We start from the raw sequence: 27,135 nt of genomic DNA, 5'->3' as shown, positions 1-27,135 counted from the left end.
GGAGCCCACCAACATGCCAGGCTAAGTTTTGTATTTTTTTTAGTAGGGATGGGTTTTCACCATGTTGGCCAGGGTGGTCTTGAACTCCTGACCTGAGGTGATCCACCCACCTTGGCCTCCCAAAGTGCTGGGATTATAGGCGTGAGCCACTGCATCCAGCCTAAAAAAATCTTTATAGTCTGAATTTGGTCTTTCTGCTTAGCTATTTGATGTCTGTCTTGTCCTGGAAGAATGTCAGCATGCCGGTCTTTCTACTGTGGTGTCCCCCAAGCCTAGAACGGGGCTGGAGTGTGTAGGCATTCGAGAAATATTTGTAGAATGAATGAATAAATGAGTGCAATTTAATCCTCCAGAGCACGAATTTTTTTCTTAAGTTATCCCTCTCATTTTAATAAGAGAAGAGATGCTGAGTGGAAGAAAAAGCCCACACAATGACGGTTTATTCCCTTTAGTCTTGTCTTTTTCCTTTGCGAGACTTCACTTTCTGGTTATGAAGATGAATGTCTGACACGTTTTTTTCCCCCAAGATGCTCTTTCAGAGTGCTGACTGGTTGAAACCTGTGGCGACAGCTTTCATCAAGTCCAAGAGGTGTTGCTTGCTCCTGCTGGTTAGAAAACAGCACTGTGTCACAGTAGGGGAACAGAAACAAAACCAGACCATGCTTGAGTGCAAGCTGCAGCATGGAAGGGACTTGAGAGAGCATCTCAGGCCCAGCCCCCTTGCTGTATAAATGAGGAAACTGAAGCTTTGCGAGGCCAAGGAGACAGAACCCATTCTCTTTTTCCTGACTCCCCTTACCCACCACACCCCACCCCTCACCTTCCCACTCCCAGTGAGAGCCTGGATCTGAGTTGACTGGTGATACTGTCATTCTCTTGTCCATTCCTCATCAAGGTTTGTTCTGATGGGGCCGTGAAAGGCTGTGTTGTCAATAGCCTGTGTGACCTTCTTGAGCACTTAGGGATGTGTCTTACATCTCTGAATACCCTCGACAATTCTAATTTTGGTTATGCCTTGCATGAATTTAGTGAAACTTTATGGGAAGCTTATTTTTATTCTCACCCCTAATTGTGTCCTACGGGTTAATGAGGTTCCTCATTTTACTACTTATTTTGTAGCAGTAGAACTTTACTTATCTTCAATTAACTTCTTGTAAAATCTAAGGCAGGAACCACCACAAGCAACTTGCGAGTCTTATTTGGCTCAGCTGTCTCAGGGCAAGTGTCCTTTGTTGAACTCCCACAACTAATTTGAACTAATTGGTAACACTAACAATTGGGCAGTTTTCCATAATAATTTGAGATTATGTCTTCTCTTGGGAAATAAGAAAACCTGGGACAGTGATCCTCTGTGGCAACAGTTAGCTGGAACTGAGTAGTTGCATGCATCAGCATTTCACTGCCCCATTTAGACCTGGGGAACACCCAGTTTAACACAGTCATCACCACTCCTCATTGCTTTACATGCATCTGGGTCCACTCAGTTACTTTATTTCCCCAGCTCCTGAAAATATTTTGAGTTTGTATCCCTGAAATATCCTTCCAAAGCATTCTGGAACTTGAGATCTGTGATCCATGATCACATTTATGATCTATAGATTTTTAGTATAGTATTCTTCAGACTTGGTCTTCCTCATGTGACACCCGGCTTCAGAGACAAGGGCTGGCTGCTCTCCACTGGGGGCATGATCCTCAAGTGCTTCCTTTAGAACAACTATGAAATTTAAAACAAAGTTAGTCCACAGGGATTTTGGAAGCAGGATGCAGAATGCGGAAGAAACTCAAGATAAGGTGTAACAACCAAGCTAGGAAGGGTGCAGGTGAAAGCAGAGAATCCTACCAAGTGGTCTGTCATTTAACTAATATCTATTAAGATTTTACTATATTCCAGGCACAAAGTGCTAAAAATATAGGTGGCTACTGCCACCCATTCCCTATCATTACCGTCTGTTTCTGCTCCTCCTACTCTTCTGAAGTTGCTGTCTCAATGGTCATTAACAATCTCTGCTGTGGACTGAATTTCTCCCCTCTCCCAAATTCATATATTGAAGCCCTAACCTCAAATGTGATGACATTTGAAGATGGGGCTAGGAAACAATTAAATTTACGTGAGGTCATGAGGAGGAGGCACTCATGATGATATTAGTGCCCATATAAGAAGAGAAACTAGACAGCTTACTCCCTCCACCATGTGTGGACACAGCAAAAAGATGGCTGTCTTCCTGTGAAGCCGGCAAGAGGGCCCTCACTAGAACTTGACCATGCTGGCACCCTGATTTTAGATTTTCAGCTTCCAGAGTGGTGGGAAAATAACTTTCTGTTGTTTAAGCCACCCAGCCAATGGCATTTTGTTATGGAAGTTCAAGCAGACTAATACAGTCTCCTAATGGACAGATCCTGTGGTCTTAATCATATGTGGATTCTCTGTAGCCTCTGAAAGGGAAGACATACTCTACTGCTTCACTCATATCCCTTAGCATTAATGGGACATTCTCCTCTTATATCTTAGGCTGCTTCTAAACTTCCTTAACTTAATCATGTCTGCAAAGTTATGTTATCTAAACAAGGTAACATTAATTTGGTTCCAAGGATTAGGACCTGGTATCTTTTTGGAGACATTATTCAGCCTACTACAGACTGCTATTGATTTTGGTGTGCTAACCTTGAATTCAGCAACATTTGTCTGAAGAGTCAACTTTATATAGACAATTATTTCATAAGCAAATTACAATTTTGTGTTTGCTGACTCAAAAAATTTCTATTCTTTCTCCTTTGCCTTCTGTCTCTCCTCTCCCTTTACACCCTCTTCCCCTTCCTCCTCCTTCTATTTTTGGTCTAATTTTCTTAATTTCGAATGATTTCTTTTTTTGTATTTATAACAACTTTTTGAGACATAATTCACATACTGTACCATTGACCCATGTCAATTGTAAAATTCAATGTCTTTAGTGTATGTACACAGCTATTCAACCATCATCACATCAATTTTAGAACATTTTCATTACCCCATAAAAAACTGCCTATGCCTTAGGTGTCAACCCTCAGTCCTTCTTCTCCAAGCCGTAAGCAACCACTAATCTGTTTTTTGTCTTTATAGATTTGCCTATTCTGGAATTTCATATAAATGAGATGATATAATATGTGGCCTTTTGTATCTGGTCTCTTTCACTTCTTGTGTTTTCAAGGTTCATCCATGTTGTTGCACGCATCAGCACTTCACTTCTTTTTTATTGTAGTAAAATATAAATAACCTAATGTTTATCATTTTTAACCATTTGTAAGTGTACAATTCAGTAGCATTAAATACATTCACAATGTTTTATGACTGTTACTGCTATCTATACTCAAAACTTTTTTATTGTCCTCCCCAAAAACTCTGTAGCCATTTTATAAGTCTCTCTTCCCCTACCCTCCAGCCATATAAGTTGATTCATATAGTATTTGTTTTTCTGTGTTTGGTTTATTTAACTAAGCATAATGTTTTCAAGGTCCGTCCATGTTGTAGCATATGTCAACATTTCATTCCTCTTTATAGCTGAATAATAGTCCATTGTATGTATGTACCACATTTTGTTTAGCAGTTTATTATCTGTTTATGGATATTTGGGTTGGTTCCACCTTTTGGCTATTATGAATAATGCTGCTATGAACATCAGTATACAAATATCTGAGTCTCTGCTATTTTACTGAGTTATTTTCAGTTCCCTAGGAGTGGAATCGCTGAGTCATGTGGTAGGTCTATATTTACTCTCTTGAAAAACCAGCCTGGGCAATACAGTAAAACCTCATCTCTACAATAGATACAATAAAATATAAAAACAATCACCACCAAACTGTTGTCTACAGTGACCACACTTTTATATTCCCACCAGCAAAGTACAAGGGTTCTAGTTTCTTCACATTCCTGTCAATATTTGTTACTTTCTGTATTTAAAAAAATTATAGCCATCCTAGTAGATGTGAAGTAGTATCTTATTGTGGTTTTGATTTGCTTTTACTTTATGACTAATGATGTTGAGCATCTTTTAACGTGCTTATTGGTCATTTGGAGAAATGAGTTTTAGGAGTTCCTTGTATATTCTGGGTAGAAATCTCTTATCGGATCTATTATTTGCAAATATTTTCTCCCATTCTGTAAATTGTCTTTTCACTTCCTTTGATGCACTGAAGTTCTTAATTTTGATGAAGACCAATTCATGGTTTTTTCTTTTGTTGTCTATGCTTTTCGTATTATATCCATGAAGTTGTGGCCAAATCATGTCATCTTATTGCCAAATAACATTCTATTAAACAGATATATCACATTTTATTTATTAATTTATCACTTTATGGACATTTGGGTGTTTCTACCTTTTGGTTATTTTGAATAATGCTGTTATAAACATTCATGTATTCATGTTGTTGTATGGACATATGTTTTTATTTCTCTTGGATATGAACCTAAAATAAAATTACTGGGTCATATGGTAACTGTCTGAGGAACTGCTAGGCTGTTTTCCAAAGTGGCTGCACCATTTCACATTCTCATCATCAGTGTACGAGGGTTCCCACTTCTCTACATTCTCACCAACACTTGTTATTATCTGACCTTTGAGCATAGCCATCCTAGTGAGTCTGGAGGAGTGTCTCATTGTACTGATATTTATGTGCATATGTTTTATTTTGTTTATTAATACACAAGGGTTAGCTTGTATTTACAGGGCTTTATTTACATTTCCTTAGTGACTAATGATGTTAAGTGTCTTTTCATTTGCTTATTGGCTATATCTTATTTGAAGAAATATCTATTCAGATCTTTTACCCATTTTTTAAATTGGGTTGTCTTTTTGTTATTGAGTAGTAATAGTTCTTTATATATGTGAAAATAAGTAATCCAAAATCTAAGCTATTGGAACTCTAAATTATTTTAAGCCTGAAAGGAATGTGATTATGAAGCCTGAATCACATGACAGGCAGCTATAACCTTGGCAGCTATATCTTAGGAAGCTATAAACTTTGTTTCTCTGATTATAGATTAGCCTTCTTCCTTACCTGCATTGTTTTGTAAAGTATTGTAAGTAACTGAAAGGTGCCAGGGAAGGCCTCTTCTCTCTTCACTGTTGATCTCCATTATAAATTAACTTCCCTCTTTCTCACACAAAGACTTCATAGCTATCACACTGTATTAAGATGGAATGTTAAATATACTCTTTTAAATTGGAAAGAAGATCAAAACAAACCATGCAGAAAGAAAACAGACTATAACTAATTAAATTGTTGTAACTCACAAACCAGCTTTGTATAGAAAATGCTATAATCTTGTTAAATTTCTTTGTTTCATGCCTATATAAGCAAGAACTTAACTTTTAACTTTGGAACATTAACCCCATTTCTCTGGAGTCTGTGACTTCTGCATGGCCATTCCCAGCTTTTTGCTTGAATAAACTCTTCAAAACTGAATTCTGATCCTTTCAATTATATCAGGTTGACATATATTTTAGATGCAAGTTTCTTATTAGATATATGATTTGCCAACATTTTTGTGTAAGTGTTTTTTAATGTATTTGTTTTGCTTCTTGAATTTTCAATAATTTCTTCAGTGAGCATGGATTTTATTTTAAAATTTAAAAATCTGTTTATTAATTTTTAAATATATATTTCCTTGTAAAAATAATGCTTGTTCAAAAGCTTTTAAAAATAAGAAAATGTAGACATTTTAGAAAGTTCTTGCCCAACTTCTAGAACATACATTTATTAATTTAAAAAATAGTATTATATAAAAATGTATATAGGTATGATTTATATATGTATATGCATGTATACTTAAACACATGATTGTATGATTTACACACCTACTCTCCTCAAATCTCACTGAAGCAATAGCACAGATACAGCTCCAAAGAGATCAAAATATGAAAGCAAATCCTGAAAAAGGTAATGAACGATAAAACATAAAGAGAGAAAGCCCTATCAAGTTCTTAAGAAATGATGGTACCAGTTACCCAGGAAGGTGAGGGTCTAAAGCAAATGTGTTGGAAGAGCTGACCATCTCTGCTTTCTTCCAGGCTTCAGTCAAGGGTTAATTCTTCTGAGAAATGAACCAGGGAGGCTCCAAACTTGGAAATACCAGACAAGGAAATTTCTCCAGGATACATTGGGAAGTGAAACAAACAAACATGTTATAGATACATATGAGCAAATCTCTTGTATATTAACAAACAAAACAAAACATATGTACATAAATATAAATGTGAACGCATACAGAAAGTGTGGAGAGATACACCCAGAATCTGTAGCCACGTTATAGGTTTTCAGGACTTGGTTCTGGGGCTCTTCTATTCTCTAAATTCTCTCCCTGGATGATTTGATCCAATTCTGTGGCTTTAAATGCTGAAGACTCCCCAGTTTTTTCTTCTTTGGGTGCAGCTCCAACTCTGACTCAGCATAAACCAACCAGGGGACTGCATTCTGCAACCACAGTGGTTGGTTTAGGGATGGGGATCTGACCTAGGGGATATGAATCCATGGACTGGATGGGGATATGAGCCCATGACCCAGTGGATATGAGCCCATGGACCAGATGGAACTTTGAGGCACACCCTTTTTCAGGTAGCTTTGAACCTGAGAGGAAGACAGGTCTTGTAGCATTCTTGCTATTGACTGCATCAGTTCACACTGCCACCAACTGTTACTAATCCTGGGTATCAACAATTATCCCAATGTGTTAGAAGAATATATGCTAGTTTACATTTTGTTTGTTGTTAGTGAGATTAAGCATCTTTTTATACTATATAGCCATTTGTATTTCTTTTATAAATTGTCTATTAACTTTGTTTTGTCATTTATAAATTGAATTGTTAATCAGTTTCTAATTGATAACTAAGGTTTTAAGACATTGTGACTAAAATACCTTTGTTATATGTGCTACAAATATATGTAACATGCGGTTGTAAATAACTTTTTTCTAATTATTTTAATGCTGTTATTAATACTGACTGTGTCCTGGGACAGTCACTAATCTACTAAACCTATAAATTTACATGGGAATAAAAGAGCGTAATAGACTCTTTCCTAGTGTTTATTCCCCTAGCAGTGTTTCCCAATGCCGGCTTAGTGTACATCAGTAAAATATGAATATTCTCCTCCACTGACCATTAAAATTATGAAAGCACAGACTAAATTCTTATTAACATTTTAAACAAATGGGGCAAAATATTTGTACACTTCTTTCCTCTTTTTTTCACTGAAAACACAAATTGCATTGAAAACACTGACTTACCATATAATTTACCTTATTAATTAAGAATAATTGGAGTTTGTATCTTAAAAGTCCATTTAGTGCTAAGTTTTTGTGGTCTCTTTGAGTTCCATGGACCAGCAGTTAGGAAATGTAGATTCATCTGACTAGTAAATAATATAATAAGAATGAGTAGAAGACTAGTCAACTTTCATAAGCATCAATATAATGTGTGAGGCATCATTCTAAGTGTGCTACACACATTATATCTTTTATTTCTTAAAACAACCCCATGAGGCAAATACTATCATTATCCCTATTTTCCAGATGAAGGAGCAGGCACAGTGAGGTTAATCAACTTATTCAAGCTCACATGGCTACTTGAACTTAGATAATCTGTGTTCACTGGCACTTTAAACAACTATGCATTCTTAGTGCTTTCTTTTCTTTTCTTTTGGTTTGTTTGTCTTAACCTTGATTTTATCATTTAACCCCATATGGTGTATATCTGAGTTTGTGTTATATAGCATGACAGTGGGAATGTATACTGAGTTCTCCAAATGGGGTTGGCCCATCTTTCTTTTTAAGATATTAAGAATCATTTAAAATACTCTGTAGAGCCTTATGCAGCCCTAGCAAGAACTGAAGTCAAATTCTGGAATAATTGTAATTTTGACCTATACCTAGAATATGATATTCACTGAGTTTGTCTTTATCAAACTGGTGGTCGGTTGCTTCAGATGATCAGAAAGGTAAATCCAAGCAGTCTTGGCAAGTTTATGGGGCTCCGAAGTGTCACTTTAGGGAATGTTGGCCATTGCCTGGAGTCAGTTGAGCTAGTAGGCTGGCCTGGGCAGTACAGGCTTACAAGAACCTGGCTACAAGAGCTGAAGGGAAGCACTACGAGAATCCAGGTGAAGGGCCCTCTGATTCTTGGATGCCCAGCTGGGGGAGAGTGGTGCTTTGTCAGTAGGCCTGCGGTCCAGCACAGTGGGGGCACGATAGCTCAGGAGGTGGAGGTAGGATGGGCCTGAGGAGTTCCCGGACATGTATTTGGGAAGCATAGTGGCCACTGAGTCATTCTGAGTAGATCTGTGATTATTTTATAGGGCACAATTCTACATCTGGAAGAAACACTACTCTCAATCTGCTGCTTTCACTCCCTTGCTCTACCCTAGTGCTAGTAAGAAAATTTCCTGGCCAATAGGGAACCCGAAAACAATGATGTTTAAAAATATTAATAAAAACTGACATCTACTGAGCTCATAGTATGGGTTAGGTATGATTATAAGGCCTTTCACATGTACCAATTTTCTGAGACAGGTATTGTAATCCTCTTCCTCATTGTATAAGTAGGGCAGGTGAGGCAAAGGAGCTTATGAAAATTGCCCAAGGTCATACAGCATGTAAAAGGGGTAAGGGTTGGTGGGGAAAGAATTCGATCTGCAAGAATTTGGCTCCAGATGCTGCACATCAAGCTATTCTGCTATATTGCCTTCTTGATATTTTAATAAAATGAATTTTCTCTCTGGGTTTAAGAGGAGCATTAAATACTAAATTTACTACCATTCCTCTTTTTTTTTTTTTTTTTTTTTGTTTTGAGACAAAGTCTCGCTCTATCACCCAGGCTGGAGTGCAATGGCACTGTCTCGACTCACTGCAACCTCTGCTTCCCAGGTTCAAGTGATGCTCCTGCCTTAGCCTCCCAAGTAGCTGGGATTACAGGTGCCTGCCACCATGCCCAGCTAATTTAGTAGAGACAAAGTTTCACCACGTTGGCCAGGCTGGTCTCAAACTCCTGACCACAGGTGATCCAACCACCTCGGCCTCCCAAAGTGCTGGGATTACAGGCTTGAGGCACCGCAACCAGCCTAAATTTGCTACATTCCTTAGAATAAAATATCAGTCTCAAAACAGTAGTTTCTTTCAGCCCCACAGATTTGTCTCAGAAGTCTAATTTTACACATTCCTATGTGAGGCTGTCATTTGTCTGAAAGTCTTCAACTTTAGATTTTCTTGGGCTGAAGAAGGGCTTAGGTCTCAGCTTTTAATCCACAGGAGGAAGTTTTATTTACCCTGTGGATACTTAATACATATTTTTCATTGCTGTTTCTCTTGTCCAGTTGGGCTTATCTTGCCCATGAAGTTGCCTCTGAAGAACCAAGTCCAACTGTGTATGCTGAGAGATGTCTGGCTACTTCCTGATTGACAGTTCTGGCAAGGTGGCATTCGGCCCTGGCTTTTCCTCTGAAGGCATCATCACTTATAGGAAAATGTCCCCTGAAGTCCAAGGATCAAAGCTGCTGGAACACTGAGAAGCTGAACAAAGGAGAACTGTTTCTCATCAAACCCAGACTTCCAGACTTCCAATAGGGTAGAATGAGCAAGTCAACAAATCATCTTCCTTGGAAACAGTGATAAAACTAGATGACATTGTCAACAACAGCCATTTCAGAAATCTAGAAAATGACCAAAGGCAAACAACAAACTGAGAAGCATTTTTTTTTCATGAAAAATGGCTCTATTTCTGCAAAAATAGTGGGAGTCTATGGCTTCTCACCCAGGGCTGTTTCTCTCCCCACCCCAGCTCAGTCAGTACAAAGGTTCTGGCAGCATGAGGCAGACTGAACAGACCTGAAGTTTCATTGCTGGAAGAAACTGACTCCAGGTTTGGCAGAGGGTGAGAAACCTACTCCCAGCCATGTTGTCTGGTGACACAGTGATCTTAGGGACAAGTGAATAGGGAAGGCCAGTGATTCATTAACCTGAGGTTGCAGTCCTGGTTGGGGAAAGCATCAGAATGGCAGACAAGCTAGAAATTTAGTAGGGATATGCTGGAAATGAGACAACACCAAAGGGGCTTGACCCCAAAGTTGTCCACACACCCCAGCTGCCTTCTGAGCAGATGTAGGGAGAGACCAGAGAAGGCCTAGGCTATCCACACATCTCTGGCTAACCCAGGCTGTAAACCTGTGGAGGAGACACAAGAGGTGGATTGATTGCTAATGAGCATATGGGGGATCTTACTGGTTGATAGGAACGTTCTCAAATTGGATTGTGGTGATGCTTGCACAACTCTAAGTTTATCCCAAATTGCTAAATTTTACACTAAAAAGGGGTGAACTTTAGGGTATATAAATTATACATCAATAAAGTTGTCATAAAGCATTCACATTCTAATAAATGGCTCTAAGAAATATTGTTTTGAAAATTTTCCTTTGGTATATTATGGCACTCCAAAATCAACTTCTGTCAGAACAATAATTAACTATTTCTGATAATAGATATTGGTCATCTACAATGATTTCTTCAGTCTTTTATGTCCCGCATAAGGGCTTAGAATGCTTTAAATTTCTAAGACCATCAATAGCCAGGACTCACCTGAAAACTATATATATTTTTAAAAAGACGTATGTTCTGGGACACCATATGCCAACATTTGTTGAGCACACAGTTTGGTACAGAGGTTAAGAGGTGTACTATTTAAATCTAACTTCCTCAAGGGGCTCACACTATTACAATAGTAAGCTAAAGAGATAGAAGAAAAGTTTATATATAAAATCTCAGTACAGGGATGGGGTTGGTAACAAATAAGATGCTGCCACTTACACTTGATAAATTATAAAATATCTATTGCATTCATTATTGGAGGCTGACCCTTATAAAAACCTTGTGGGTACTGCAAAAGACAGGGAAACTGAGGCTCAGAGTGGTTCAGCAACTTGTGTGAGGTCACACACCTCATGTCAAAGCTGAGATTTAAATGTGTGTGGCTAGGCTGGACATGGTGGCTCACACCTGTAATCCCAGCACCCTGGGAGGCTGAGGTGGAACACACTCCTTGTTTGTGTCCAGGAGTTCAAGACCAGCCTGGACAACATAATGAGACCTCATCTCTACAAAAAATAAAAAATTAGCTGGGTGTGGGGCCACGAACCCCCAGGTCCTCAGGAGGCTGAGGCGGGAGGACTGCTTGAAATCAGGAGGTTGAGCCTGCAGTGAGCTGTGATCATGCCACTGCACTCTGCCTGGGTGACAGAGTGAGACCCTGTCTCAAAAAAAATAAAAATAAAAACAAATAAATGTGTGTGGCTGATTCTCATGCAAATATTGGTGAAGATCTGGTAGTGATGTAAATTGGTAGAACCTCAATGGGAGATAACTTTGCAATAGCTATCAAATGAAAACTGTGTATATTCTTTGTTTCAGGAATTTCACTTCTAAGATGTTTTTAATATAGCAGAAATGGTTATCCATAAAGAATTAGTTCAATAAAGTTTTATCTGTAAAATGGAATGCAATGCGGCCATTAAAAAGGAGGCATATCTGAGTATACTAATATAGAATGGTCTGCAAGATATATTAACTTTTTTACAAAAGCTGTTCCCCACACTTCTTTGTGTTGTTTGAAAAGACGTGAAGGCTCAGACAGGCCTTCATTGTGACTTTCCCAGGATGAGTAGCAGGGCTGGAATTCCTACTCAGGAGTCTAGATTTATAGGCTTCCTCTTTGCTTTATCCTATTTCATAGCTGTCTCTGTTGCCAGAGCCATGGAAGGGCTTTAAGGAGTGGAAAGGTAGGTAATTGGGTTTTCCTTTTTGAAAGACCATGAGGAACAATGTAGAGGACGGACTGGAGTTGACGTAAGTGGAGGCTCAGACTCTGGGTAGAAGGTTTTTATAGCAGTTCTTATGAGAACTGATTACTCCACTAGGGCATTGGCCCTAGAACTTCTGAGGAGGAGAAGGGTGTGGATTTACTTAGCAGGCAGCAATGGCAGGACCTGGTGATGATCATATTTGAGATGGTACAAGACAAGGAGTCAACAATAAGTCCCGAGTTTCAGACTTGGATACCTGGGTAGATGGTAGGGCTGTTTGCTGAACAAGAGGAAACAGGAGAAAGAGCAGTTTTAGGGGAAACAATCATGGGAATAGATTTGAAATGTCTTCCAGAAGCAGGTGGGAAATGCCGGCTTAGAATGCAGAAGAGCTCAGGGATGGAGCTAAATACAAGGAAGTCGTCATCAGAGGTTGAAGGATTGCTGTGAAAGGATCTTTTCTTTTGGGTTCCTTGGCCCCCACCCCTGAGTGTGATTTCCAGGGTTTCTTATTCGAAGGCCATGAGCAGAAACTTCTCATGGCACGTCACCTCATCCAAATGCCACAGAAATGAAAAGTGAAACCACTGGGGACAGACTCAGAAATCAAAACAAAACAAATTCTCCTCTCAGAGGCTTGGTTTCCATTTGTGCCAGTGTAATTAAACAATTCTTTCTTTCTTTTACTTGGAACTCTTCATTTGACCACCAGGAACTTCCCTCTGGCAGGGGCAACAGCCACTCCAAGGACTTACCCCAGAGATTTCAGAGCAGAAGCAACGGCGTTTCCTCTTGAACTGTTATTTCTCTGCCCAAGGAATCTTCTTGACTGTCATTCCACTAACCCTTCATGGGAAATTTGACCTCTGGGCTCTATAACAGATCTCAAATTCATAGTGAAACTGTGGAAGACTCCCATTCATTAAAAATCCCATTCATACTGTGCATGTGAAGTCAAGAAACCACATTTTGGGTTGTAGAGGCAGCCACTCAAAATGACCCTCCTGACCAGTTGTTCCTGTTATAATGTACATTTCCTGTGAACTCCAAGGAATTCATGAATAGTGGAAAAAAAGAAGTATTTTCTTATTTCACTTTTTATATAGACACTAAAGCTTTGTTGGGAGGTTACATGGGCATGGGCCAGGGACATTTTCTCAGTGGCAGCTATCAAACTGGGACAATGATAAAGTATCATGGGTGCAGAATTTGTCTGGATTCAAGGTATCTAGAGATTGTTTACTTGCTACAAACAGGATCTAATGCTGACTAGATTGGTGACCTTGGCAAGCCACTTCATCTTTCCAGGCTTCATTTTTTTTTTCTCTAAGTAAAAAAGAAATGGGATCAAGTGATTACTAAGTTCCCTTCTGGGCCTAAAAAGTTATGATTTTATAAATGACACTAAACTAATTAGACAAATATGTTTTGAGAGCCTATTATGTGCCTGTCACTCTGCTCGGTCCTGGGGAAACTTAGGACAAAGGCCATAGTACATTGCCCTGGTGGGCTACAAGATGATGTGTTCCAGGAGCAGCAACAGCCTGAGCTTTCTATTTCTCTCTGTCACATTCTTAGTTTGCTCAGTGTAAAATGGAATCAAATTCCAACTCTTTATTATCTGTCTTCTCCACTAGTGTGGAGGGCAGCACTTTTGTTTCTTTTATTCTTTGCTGTGTCTCCAATACTTGGAAAAATGCCCAAAACATTTTTCGTGATTGATGTACATGGTGCAATGATGAGGTACAAGTTTGAAGGATACATCTAAAGGTCATGGAAGAATGAGCTACAGGAATGGTCTTTACACTGCAGTATGCTTATCTCAAAAGAGTTTACAAAGACTCTCCATGGATGTGTGGGCATGGATAGCTTTGGGGGAATCAATTTCCAGATCCAGAACTTCCACATGAACAATTTCCCAAAGTTGATCTGTCTGAATGTCCACTGAGAGAGTTGTCCTGTCGGCTTCTTTCCCCTCTTAACTTTCTACACTTGCTCTCCTCTCACTTAAAGAACTAATGAATTTTTTTTTTCTAGTCTTACTGAGATGCATTCTCTCAGGTGGTAAAAAGAAACAGAAGAAACCCTTGGCGATATAGGTACAGGCTTGGGCCAGTAAATGGCTATAATGACTAGCTAATAAGTTTTTGTAAGTCAGATGGTCTCTAATTCTTTGTTGCCAAGAAAATTCAAGTAGAATCTAATGGGGTTTTCAGCTGATAGATCATTAAAAATAATTTTTGATGCATCCAGGTGTGGTGGCTCACACCTGTAATCCCAGCACTTTGGGAGACCAAGGTGGGTGAATCACTTGAGGTCAGGAGTTTGAGACCAGCCTGGACAACAGGGAAACGTCGTCTCTACAAAAAATACAAAAATTAGCCAGGCATAGTGGCATGCACCTGTGGTCCCAGCTACTTAGGAGGCTGAGGTAGGAGGGTTTTTTTTTTTTTTTTGAGACTGAGTTTCACTCTTGTTGCCCAGGCTGGAGTGCAGTGGCATGATCTCGGCTCACTGCAACCTCCGCCTCCTGGGTTCAAGCAATTCTCCTGCCTCAGCCTCCTGAGTAGCTGGGATTACAGGCATCCACCACTATGCCCGGCTAGTTTTTGTATTTTTAGTACAGATGGGGTTTTGCCATGTTGGCCAGGCTGGTCTTGAACCCCTGACCTCAGGTGATCCACTCACCTTGGCCTCCCAAAGTGCTGGGATTATAGGCATGAGCCACTGCGCCCAGCCATAGGAGTATCTTGAGGCCTAGAGATGGAGGTTGCAATGAGCCAAGATCCTGCCACTGCACTCCAGCCTAGGTGACAGACCGAGACCCTGTCACAAAAGAAAAACAACAAAAAAACCCAATAATTTTTGATAATAGATCACAATGTGATTTTGGTATATAATTCAAAGGAAACTCAAAGAATTGATTGACATTGCCGTAGCAAGATTTTTCCCATTTCCATCTACTTATTTTAAAGTTTTCTCAAGGTTTACATCTATAAAAACAAATAATAGAAATAGAATTGATGGAGAACTCTGTCTCATTCTGTCAATAAATAATATTAATCAACAGATACATCAGTGAATTGGAAAAGACAATAGGCTTCTCTTTCAACAAAAGGCACATTTCAATACAGTTTTCCTATTTATTCTATGTAATTTTTATCAAAGTTTATAACGTTGTTATTTTAATCAAGTAATGATTAGTAATTATAATAATAACTCAATATAGAATAATTTTATTACTTATAACTTTATGGTCACAGAAAATGTTAAAAATTTAGTTTGATATTTATATTCATATTCTGGTGCAACAAAGTTTGATAGAATGATCAATAAAACATTTCTAAAAATGAAATAAAATTACATTAGGACTAAATTCTGAGGGGGAAGTGGAATGGAAATAAATATGAATTCAAGAATAAAGGATAAAAAATTTCCAATAGTTAAATAAGAACTCATTTATTCATTTTTTAAAAAATTGGATATAATGGTCAAATTGCTCTGGTGTTTATATTCCATTGACTATATTTCAAAGATACATTGTACCGGATACATCAGATATCTTTAAAAATTTTCATATTGAGAGTGATCTGGAAATGATATTATTCGCAGTTCTTTAAACGTATGATAAACATTTTGAGGTCAACTTAGAAATATGTGAGTAGTATATGGCTTTGTTTTTTGTTGTTGAGACAGGGTCCAGCTGTGTCACCCAGGTTGCAGTGCAGTGGCATGATCATAGCTGCCTGCAGCCACAAACTCCTGGGCTCAAGCAATCCTCCTGTGTTAGCCTCCTAAAGTGTTGCAGTTACAGGACTAAGCTACTGTGTCTGGCCCAGCATATGGCTTTAAATATTTTTCTTTCTTTTTTCTTTTCTTTTTTGAGACCGAGTCTCACTCTGTTGCCCAGGCTGGAGTGTGGTGGCATGATCTCAGCTCACTGCAACCTCTGCCTCCCAGGTTCAAGCGATTCTCCTGCCTCAGCCACCCAAGGAGCTGGGACTACAGGCACATGCTGCCACGCCGGGCTAATTTTTGTACATTTAGTAGAGATGGGGTTTCACCATGTTAGCCAGGCTAGCCTCGAACTCTTGGCTTCAAGTGATCCTCCCACCTCGGCCTCTCAAAGTGCTGAGATTACAGGTGTAAGTCATCGCGCCTGGCAGGCTTTAAACATTTTTCTGGGGGCTTTGCAAGCAGCAAAGTTTAAAGACCATTAGGCTAATAGTATAAGTGCGGCATTCTAATCCTGACCCAACTATTGAGCCTTGGGAAATGCCCTTCTTAACCCCTCTGCATCCATTTCTCTTTCTGTAAAATAAAAATCACATCTGCTTGCTTTTCCTTATTCTTAGGAAACTTCTGAGATCATAAAAGATAATGAAATAATGTGAAAAGGTCTAAATTACTTCCTGGGGGCAAGTTGAACACCTCTGGGAAGTTTCAATAACTTTTTCAGGCCAACAGGATACTGGTTAGTTCCTCAAAGACTATAAATGAAAGGTATTCTTATTACTACTTCTACTTTACCACTTCCCATGTTCCCCAGCTTTGACTCAGCCATTGGCCATCCAACATTGTAGAGTTACTCTCTGCATCTCTGCACCATAAGGTTAGCAAGAAGGAACCTAACTGTATTTCAGGGCTAAGCCCAAGATTCTACCCTGATATTCACTAAGTTAAACCACAGACTTACACAACAGGAAAGCCAAAAAGCCTAAACTCCCTTCCCAAAGGGCAGTGGGAGCACATATTTCTTAGCCCAGAAAATACTGATAGAAGTTCTACATATTGCCACCTATTCAGATAACCAGGAATGGTCAGCCCATATCACATGGGCCTTTTTCAGCTTGCTAGGCCATCTGTCATCTGTCTTGTACTCAATCCCTTTCCTCTTAAAAAGATGCTTATAATTTTGTCCATAATTAATGGACAGTTATCACTTGAGCCTGTCATCTCAGTTTACAAAGCATATTAGGTTCTGATATCTAGCAGGCTTAATACACTTCAGAATTGGCTCTGTTAGAGACCTTATGAGAACATCGAATCTCAAGCGGGGGCTTTGAAGACACTTGCCATCTTGAAAAGACACGGAGTTTTAAGTTGTTTCATAAGGTCTAAGAACTGGTGGAGAAACAGATTGGTGAGGAACTGCATGGGTAGTGAGAAGCTAGGAGTAGAATTTCTCTATGAGATGGTATTGAACACTTATTTATTCACCACTTCAACATGTTTGTGAGTGTTTATTTAGGTCCTATTAAGTACCATTTTCTGGGCTGGGCATGAAGAAACACAGATAAATGACCTTCCCTGCCCTCAGGGGGTTTATAGTCTGGTTGTAGAAAGGCAAAAACAATGACAATACTACACACTTTCTGAAAGGAGGGCACAATGGAAGCAGAGAGGAATAAAAGTCTAAGAAAGCAAATGAAGGCTTTCCAGAGGAGATGGCATTTGAGCTCAAAGTAGACGAGGTCATCTTAGGAACAAAGAATGTCATAGGAAAAGTCCTGGAGGCCAAGGAGAGCTTAGGATCAACAAGGAGCTCAAATTTCTCCTGCTCAAAGAATGAAAAGGAGAGTGCCTAAAGATAGGTTGTACAGGGAGGGAAGACAGAACACAACAAGCCTTGAATATCATACGAAGCATTTGTATTTTATTCTGTGGGAGACAGGCTTTTAGGAAATTGGGCAGGGCCACGTCAAGATCAGACGTCTGCTAGAAACATTACAAGATCACTTTGGCAGCTATGTGGAGGATGGATTGAGATGATGGGATAGGACTATAAGATTAGAGACAACAGTACAGTCAGGATGCTTTCAGTCCTGACAGAAAGTCTATGTAAACTAATTCAAGCAAAATGGAGTATTATTGATGATTATTATAACAAAAATGTTCAAGGGAGAAACTGGCTTCAGAGGAAATTCAAGAACCCACAGGATATCATCAGAGCTCTTTCCTTCTCCTGCAGCATCTCTCAGCTCTGCTGCGGTCCTTGGCTTCTCTTGAGAACTCTCTCTCCTATAGTGGAAAGAGATGACTGCCAAGCTCTTATTTTCTCATTTTAGCAATCCCAGTATCCACAAACCAATTCCAGAGAAGCTTCTGATTGGCCTTGCTGGGGTTACTTGCCCATTAATGAACCAATTATTAGTGGAGTGTGGTGGAATTCATGTTCTGATTAACTGCCTGGTTCATACCTGTGATAAAGGGGACAGGTCGCCAAGTCTGATGACAGTCCCAGTGTAACCACATGGGAGCTAAGGAAGAGATCCCCGAGAAAACAAGAAGAATGAGAACACGCATTGGCAATATAAAAACTGTAGTTAACACTGACCATGAGAGCAGAACTTAACTGCAATGTGATAGTGAAAATATAGACAAACAAAAGATGTTTGGGGACGTATAATTGAAATCAGGACTTGGTTTTTATTCACTTGATCTTCCAAAACAAATAGATTACTGCCTTTGGCAGCTCCCTGGATGCTTCCCTGGGAGAAGATTCCAGGTGTTGGTAGACAGAGAGGGCTAAATAAATGTATAGATACATTTATAAATAAAAATAAATAAGAAAAAATTTACAAATATATACTTGGATTTATTTACTTATGATACCTTTCCTGGTTCCCCAAAAGAATTTGAGGCAACTTAGAGAGTTGGTACAGCAAAATAAGAGTCACATTATCCAAAGCTCTCATCCAACTTTTCATAGGTGAGCTGCAAATTTACTTCCTTGCTTCCTGGAAGCCAGTGCAAGCAGGATAATGACATGATCAGTCAAATAATTTACAATGATAATCAGAGAAACTTGACTATTATTGGTATTGACATCTGAAACAAGTATCTCCCTCGGTGCTCATAAAGTTGCCATTGTGTAATGTGGTAAATATCAGTCTGTCAGTAAATATAATAATGAGTTTTGTGGGGCTCTTTCTTAAAAGGATTTTCAGTGGTGACCAATGTCATATAGATAAAACATTGGTTAATAGAAGAAATGTATTTTGTATAATAAATCCAGATATTTTGAAATTTTAGAAAAGCCAGGTCAGCCCAGGCCAGACAAGTTGTCACTATTTACTTAGCAGTGAATCCCTTTTAGTCAGGGCATTTGCTCCTCATCACTCCTTATAGTCTTGCATCCAGCTTGCTTCAGTTATTTGTTTGTATTATCAGTCTGGTCCCTATATGCATTTATACTTGTGACCCGTGGAAAGATGTGCATGACCAGGGTCTGTCTAGCCCTTTCCCTCTCTACACTTTTCAGCTTCCATATTAGTACACAGTGATATCTTTTCCTCTTCCCAGCTGCTTCTGACAGTAGTTTTCTCAAATATTTCTTCCATTCTCTTTCAGTCATCTTTGAGGAAGGAGTGCTCACATTCACTCTTCTCCTGCTCTTGGCTTCAGAACCTGGAAGGTAAAGCCACTGACTTCCTTAAAACCCAGCAGCTCCACTTGCAGTGGCGTGTAAGGTCCATATTTATGGATGGCTTGCATGACTGACCTGGAAACTGACGCCAAAGGAATTCCCATGAAAATGCTTTTGTCTTGAGCCAAGGAGCCTGGGGTAAATTTGAGTAAAGAATGACCATGACTACTTGTTTCAGAAATTTTAAGTAGCTTTGGCTACTTAAGATTTGGCTTTCATTTTCTAGTGTGATGTGAAAGAAATGCTGCTTGCCGAATTAGTTGGTAGTAGAGGAAAATCCATGCAAGCACCTGAAATGAGAGTCATTTGTATGTGAACTTCCTACTTTCTTTAAAATTCAGAATTCTCAGAAGGACGAGTGAGTGCATTTGTCCCCAGCTAGCAAGTACTGATGCTCTAAAAGCATCATGTGAAGTCAAGGCAATTGGGATGTTTTACAGGAGCGGTTAACTATCTCGACAACAACTCTTTGATGATTTTATAGCCAAGAATTCTTGACAATGAGCAGAATTTAGGAAGTGACACACATGTGTGTACTTTTAAAAAAAGGAAGTAGGCATTTTGACTTTTCAGTGGATTGGAGAGGGCATTATTAATACAATATTGGCACACTGTCTGTCTATGTAAATTAGGGGACTGAACTGAAAGAAATGAGAGATATTGCATGTTCTTACTCATATGTGGCAGCTAAAAATTTAAAAAGTTGAATTCATGGAGATAGAGTAGAATGAGGTTACAAAAGAGGCTGGGAAAGGTAGTGGGGAGTGGGGGACAAACTGAGGATGGCTAATGGAGACAAAAATATAGTTAGAATGAATAAGATCTAGTATGCAGTAGCACAATAGGGTGACCACAGTTAACAATAATCTATTGTTTATTTTAAAATAATTAAGAGTGGAGTTGGAATGCTTCTAACACAAAGAAATGATAAATGCTTGAAGTGATGGATATCCCAATTACCCTGGTTTGATCATTACATATTAAATGCCATATAAAATCATTACATATATCTCATAAAGATATACAACTATTATGTACTTGTAATAATTAAAAATAAAAATAAATAAATAAGAAGGAAATAAGAATGAGACAGAGGAGACCGGAAATACAATTTAGATTCAAAACCAAGATGAATTAGCTAGGACTCTTTCTTGTAAGGAGCAAATGAACAACACATTTCAAAGGTGGCCAAAAAAGTATAATTCAAAACTTTCGTGTTTTATTGTTTATTGTTGGCTGTGCCCCTTCTCTCCAAACCACATTCATTTATTTATACTTTTTGCATTTTTCTTGCTTACGTGTTTGTGGGAAGGTAGCCCCCCAGATCAGCTTGGGAAGTAAGAGAACCTAAAAAGAAGTTTGTAGTTTGGGCTCAGCAGCTCATGCCTATAATCCCAGCACTTTGGGAGGTTGAGGCAAGAGGATTGCTTTAAGCCTGGATACCAGCCTCAGCTACAAAGTGAGACCTCATCTCTACAAAAAATTAAGAAAAAAACTCAGCCAAGCATAGTGGCATGTGCCTATAGTCCTGGCTACCTGGGAGGCTGAGGCAAGAGAATCACTCAAGCCCAGGAGTTCAAAGCTGCAGTGAGCTGTGATCATGCCACTGCATTCCAGCCTAGGCGACAGAGCAAGACACTGTATCTAAAAAAAAAAAAAAAAAAAAGTTTTTATATATTCACATATTGCCCCCTAATTCATTAAACCTCAGGTATTTAGCCCCTTCAAAGCTGCCGCTGACAAATGCCCTGTAAGCCTTAGCACACATGGGGTGGGCCTGGCTCTGAGCTTCACTGGGTCCCACTGTAGTGCCTGAAGAATGTCCTCACAGGAAACTGAAGATTGGTGACAGACGGGCCTGTCAGTGGCTCTAGTTTTTACTCTCATGGAAGCAAAACCCACCAGGCACTTTTTTGGCTAATGGGTTCAAGGCGCCAAAATGCATTTAGAGGTGTTGGCCGTAGCAAGGGCTGCAGTGGCGCTGCCAAGTTCTGCAGATGCTGTCCCAGGTCCCCCTGGTCTCTCACTGAGCAGCTCTCCCATTCCTCAGTCCTCATGTTCAGCCAGGTTTCCTCTCCTGCTCTTATGCTGTCGCCCTGAAGGCCCAGCGCTCTCACTTGCAGTGTGGTGAGACTGGTTTGCAAACTCCAGAAAGCCCCATGTCTGTCTTACTCCCACTCTTAGTTTAGCCAGAACTGCAGGGAGATAGATTTATTACTCCCATACAAACATCCCCACACCTAATTATTCTTCCTGAAGCATTCATTACTTCCCTTAAAAAATTACTTAGAGCACCCGACTGGTGTTCTATTCTCAATCTGATTTGCATCAGAGACAATGACACATTCTCAAGTCAGCCTTCTTGAGCAGCAGGGACAAGAGTCCTTCACTTTGATGGAAGGAGGAAGTGGATGCTTTCTGATAAATAGTAAAGCCCTTTCTCCCCAGTGCCTGTAAAGGTCAACATCATTTTCACCTTGAACCCTCACCTCGAAATTGCTCTCAAGGTGAAGTATGGATTCCTGGCTGACTTTCACATGCCCTAACACATGGGGATGTTATGTGACCTAAAAAGCTCCTGCACAAGGTGAGATGACACGTCATTACAGACTGTAATTTCTACTGCGAACTAACACACATCTGGAAGGAAGTAACTTTATGAGGCAGAAAATTAAAGCACTCACTTCCAGCTTTGCCTATGCTTTACCACAGTCAGAATACACACCACTATTTTCTGAAAAGCCAAAAAAGCAAATAAGGTATTGATTGAATATAAAAGAAAAGAGAATTTGGTAGTAAATAATACACAAGAAAGTTTGAATGCCTAGTCTGGAGGGTGAAAATAAAATCACTTTCCCCATAAGTATCACTTTACTACCTTGTACTCTTGTACTGTGGTGCAGGGAAGTGGATTCAGTCGTTTTTAAAACAAGGACTGTGTTACAACCATAGGCAGAACATTGTTCTAGAACAGAGAAATGTACAAAAAGAAGTTTGCTACAAAAAAGAATTTCTTATGACCAATTAGTCTTGGTGAATCATTTCTTACCAAAGCTACCAAATGAAATGGCTTTAGGATACTCACTCAGAAATTAAAAGGACATTTTCATTTTGCACAGCCAGACCATTAATTCATGAATTATTTAAGATAATGTTAATTTGTACTGACAACTGACTATAAGCCTCAATTAAAATATCCTGAAAAACTCATTACCCATCAACCTATCTCATAATGAATGTGTCACATCCTATTTACAAAAAATAAATGAAGACCAGTGCAAATGGTAATTGTATATTGTATTTTGTAAGCATCAGAATTCAGCTGGGGTGGCAGTAATCAAAGTGTGGTCTTAAAGATCATAGAAACGTAAGACTTTTCCAGCTAGACACCAAATAGGTTCTTGTTGTCACTTAACAATATTTGTGTTTCTGGCATCATCATAAATTCCATATTCTTGTTTCTGGCATGAATTGTTTGTTCATGACAAATCTCATTTTGATCAACTTCTGATTTCTGTCCTAATGGCTAAAGGAAAAGACAGAGCAGAGGAAAAGATTTAAACTAAACTGAAGAGGTCCATTAACTGATAAAAGGGTCAATCTCTGACCTAGAGATGATTTTCTATAGAAAAGAAGCAGCGTGGCATGGTGGTTAAGAACACAGGGTTTGTCTAACTGGGTCTGTGTTTCAGCTCTTTCTTAAAAGATTATGGCTGTCCTTGTCAAGAACTTGCATTAGTTAGTGTAATGCTAGCTGTTGTAACAGATTCAATGCAGTATAAAGGCACAAATGTAATCATAGTTTATTTTAATCATTTTTTTTTCCAGTTTGAGGTGAATCCTATTGGATGGCAGGAAACTCTCTCCATGCAGTGAGTCAGGGACCCAGACTTTTTCCATCTGGTGGCTCTGCATCCCTCTAGGTTCTTGTGATTGTAGCTGGTACAAGAAAGAGAATGGAGAGGGCAAACCCTTTCTTTCAAGCCTTGGCTAGAATTAAGGCACTTCATATCCACTGACATTCCATTGGTAAAAATGTGTCATGGGATCACATCTAGGCCAAGGGGCAAGGGGCTGGGAATGTCTCTCTCTCTAGCCATTTCCCAATAACAATTTCAAAACTATAAACATGGTGCAGAGGCATGAGTTTTAGCAGATTGGTGGCTAAAAGGGCTGTTTATTAGAAATGACAAATTCTGTGGAAGGAAATTTTTCAGATCTTAGATTTGTGGGTAACTGAGGGATTAAAAAAAAAAATCGACCAGTCGTGGGGGATTAAACTTGAGAACAGTGAGATTAAAGCTGAAGGAAAGTCAGTCCCAGGGGCTCATCCCTCAGCTAAGAGGAGAGGCATTATACATCAGAAGAGTAGAGTGACACCAGTTAACAGAGGCATCAAAAGGCAGAGTCCTAATGATTAGAGTTTCTCATTGGGCCAGCCTTCAAGGGAGGACTGTCTGCTTGGTTCTGTGCTTGGGGCTACAGTTACAAGGGTGGCTGAAGTTTGCCTCTACCCTCAAAGAGGAAATAGAGAAAAATCTGTACTCCGGAGGCAGAGGGGAGTTTTTGGAGGCTCAAAGTGTGCATGTGTGTGTGTGTGTGTGTGTGTGAGAGAGAGAGAGAGAGAGAGAGAAAGAGAGAAAGGCTCTAGTTAAATCTTTGAAGATGAAAATGTGTTGGTGTGGTCCTCCGATTTCATTGCAAGGAATCAAACTTCTCTGCAATGGCCCCTCCTGGTCTTCCTACCTACCTTAATTAGCTCTCTGTACTCTGAAGTATTTAAGCAGTACCAAGGAATGGTTAAAGAAAAAGTGAGGTAATCACAGAATAAAAGGTATAAATAGATGTTAAGTACAAGCATAATTACTGGATCACTGTTTCTGGTGGCAGAAATCTGAAAAGATTCTTAATGTCCATCATTAAAGGGAATGGCTGAATAAGGTATGTTCCACCAACACTGGGGATTACTACAAAGCTATTAAAAAGAATGACTGGGCGGGTCGCGGTGGCTCACGCCTGTAATCTCAGCACTTTGGGAAGCCGAGGTGGGCAGATTACCTAAGGTCAGGAGTTCAAGACCAGCCTGGCCAACATGGCAAAACCCTGTCTCTACTAAAAATACAAAAATTAGCCGGGTGTGGTGGCACACACCTGTAATTCCAGCTACTAGGGAGGCTGAAGCAGGAGAATCGCTTGAACCTGGGAGGCGGAGGTTGCACTGAGCTGAGATTGTGCCACTGCACTCCAGCCTAGGCGAGAGAGAGAGAGACTCTGTCTCAAAAAAAAAAAAAAAAAAAAAAGAAAAGAAAAGAATGACTTTGATCTGTACGTCCTGACCTGGAAGGATGTCTATGGATAAAGCAAGCTACAGAGATCCTACCTTTGTATAGACAAATGGAAATATAAAACCCCATGCATGTGTATCTGTGTAAGCATAGAGAGATGTGTTAGAATGCATTCCAAGTTTTAGCACTTATATGGAGGAGGGAGTGGGACTTGCAATTATTAACTTTTTCCTTAAGCATCACTGTTTTGTAAATTAATAATTAATAAACAGGAAACAAAACTACAAGGATGCGTTAAATCTCAGAAACTGGTAAATTCAGAATTTTCCCACCACCTGAGCTCTGATCATTTACTTTTTATTCAACATTTATTTATTCAGTGTTTCCTGGGTGTCAGGTGCCTTTATAAACATTATGCAGTCTTTAGAATAATATGAAGAGATGGTATTTACAGGTGATGAGATAAGACACAGACAGCTTTAGGAACTTGCTCAGGGTCAAATCCGTGGGAAGATGGAGTCAGCATTTGTGGTCAGTCCCTTCTGGCCCCAGAGCCTGCACACTTTCATCCACACCTCACTCTCTAAAAATGGGGAAGAGAAGCGGAACTTGATTTTTGAGGTTAGTCTAGCATTCTAAGCCTGATTAACTAGTAAAGGTCCTAGTTTACATGTGGAAGGATGATCTAGAGCAGGTAAGAATCCTGTTGGTTATAATCCCAGTCCTTGCTGACAAGCCTAAGCAAAAATACTGGAAAGACTCAATCTTGAAAGAATCCCCTTAGAGAGTCACTTGGTGACATTTCTACCATGGGCAGAGAAGGCTGAAAGGAACACCAGTAAATTGAATATAACTCTCCTCTGAGTATCTCAGGGCATGGTGGGAAGAACACTTGTACTATTAGCTAGGCTTTGACCCAGAGGTATTCTGAGAGGCCCTTTGTGGGTATAATCTCATTTTCTCTCTTTTCTTCTCCAGTTGGGAGCTATTCGGTTACGATTATGGGCTTCAAACAATTAGAAGAGCTTAGAGGCCATGAATTTCTTCACAACATGCATTTCTAGCCAGAGACTGCATGGCTTAAGACACAGAGAAAACACATTTCTAAATTTTTACCGGAACTGGCAGTTCTGGCAAGGATTTTAAAATGTCAGTCTTTTGTGGTGGGCTGAGTTTTAGCGCCAGGGCTCCAGGTTGTGAGAGTCACCACAGGAGGTTCAGAAGGCCACACTACCTTCTCTTGCTTGGACACATGCATTTTCCATAGCACTCTTCCCAGCTGTGCTCTCCCCACAGATTGCAAACTAATAGGAATATTATATTTTTTAATCAGAATAAAATTAGATACTTAGAAACATAGTTTAATAAAGCTAAAGAAAAGAAAAAAGTGGAAGGCAATGGTTCTCAACATTAGAATCTCCTGGAGACCTTTAAATGTCTCAATGCCCAGGCTACACCCCAGACCATTTAAGTCAGTCCATGGGGGTGGAACCCAGGCACCAGTGGCTTCTGAAGCTCTCCAGGTGGTTCCACTGTGCAGCTAGAGACAAGAGCCACTGGCTCACTGACCAACATTCTCACCCAGTAGAAGCAGTGATGATGGTCCAGCAGCTGTGCTTGGATTCACAGGGCTGGGATCACCCCAGGAGATCCCTGACAGCTGGTGTGGGAATTCAGGGCTCAGTTAGAGACCTTTGGGCAGAGAGGATTTAGGGTCCCACTCTTTAGCTCAGTAGTGAGCAGCAAGCTGTCCTCCTCAACAGCCAACTCACAAAAACCAAAATATATTTACGATCTGTGTTCTTTTTCTATTCTGAATGAAAATAACTTGTTTGAGGCCCATAAAAAATAACTAGTGTTAAAATTTAAGATTACCTATTTTGCTAAACAGAAGGCCGTCTAGGAACACTAGCAAATCTTTTTAATACTTTAGAATACTTATCTGAGTATTTTTGAGAAAGGAAAATGGAGACAGTTCTCTATCTTCAGATTACATCATGGACCTTGGAGTGAAACCAGGTGGTTTGTGGGTGGCTCTGGAATGTTGAATTGTTCATCTTTGCTTTAGTTTATGGTTCCCTAATCACTACATGAACATTAGCTAATTAAATCTATTTTCTGAAACTCTCCACTTATTAAGAAACAGTCTGTAATCTGCTTTAGACTTGGAATCTTCTTTCATGAGACCAACAGAATGGCTAAAAATTTGAAAATAGCAACAATTGGCCTTGGAGAAAGAGTAAGTGCAAACATCATTTGTTCACGTGTTGAATTTACTAAATGGAGTTTGATACAATCATAGTGCCCTAACAAGACCAGCAGCTATTAAATACTAAAGTGCTACAATTCCAGATGGAGCTCTTTAAGCAATAATAGAAGTGCAGGCTCTGATGCTACTGACCTTTGGTGTTCTTCGGATCACTCTCTCACACACACATACTCACAGACACGCACTCACGCTCATAATTTTCTGGGCAATTTGACACTTGTGTGTCCTCTGGAGCAATTTGTTTTTTCACTGATAAAAGTTTCCTGGTGGGGAATTTAGTTGCAGAAGGGTTAAGCCAGTATAAGCCTTGTTAGTGAGCAAAAAGACATATGATA

The 27,135-nt window shown here is 39.6% G+C and overlaps 1 long non-coding RNA gene across 1 annotated transcript in view; it reads left to right on the top strand.

The window, feature by feature from the left end:
• The window catches only part of LOC109026154 (uncharacterized), a 101,177-nt gene extending 90,764 nt beyond the window's left edge, over positions 1 to 10,413 (top strand). Inside the window, exon 8 of the long non-coding RNA XR_002005097.3 lies at positions 9,340 to 10,413. This is a non-coding gene — a long non-coding RNA (uncharacterized lncRNA). The remainder of the gene's footprint in view (positions 1 to 9,339) is intronic.
• The last annotated feature ends 16,722 nt before the right edge of the window (positions 10,414 to 27,135 follow it).

The sequence above is a fragment of the Gorilla gorilla genome, chromosome 2 (assembly GCF_029281585.2).
Source record: "Gorilla gorilla gorilla isolate KB3781 chromosome 2, NHGRI_mGorGor1-v2.1_pri, whole genome shotgun sequence".
In the NCBI taxonomy this organism is placed as follows: domain Eukaryota; kingdom Metazoa; phylum Chordata; class Mammalia; order Primates; family Hominidae; genus Gorilla; species Gorilla gorilla.
This window is presented reverse-complemented; position numbering and strand designations above follow the sequence as displayed.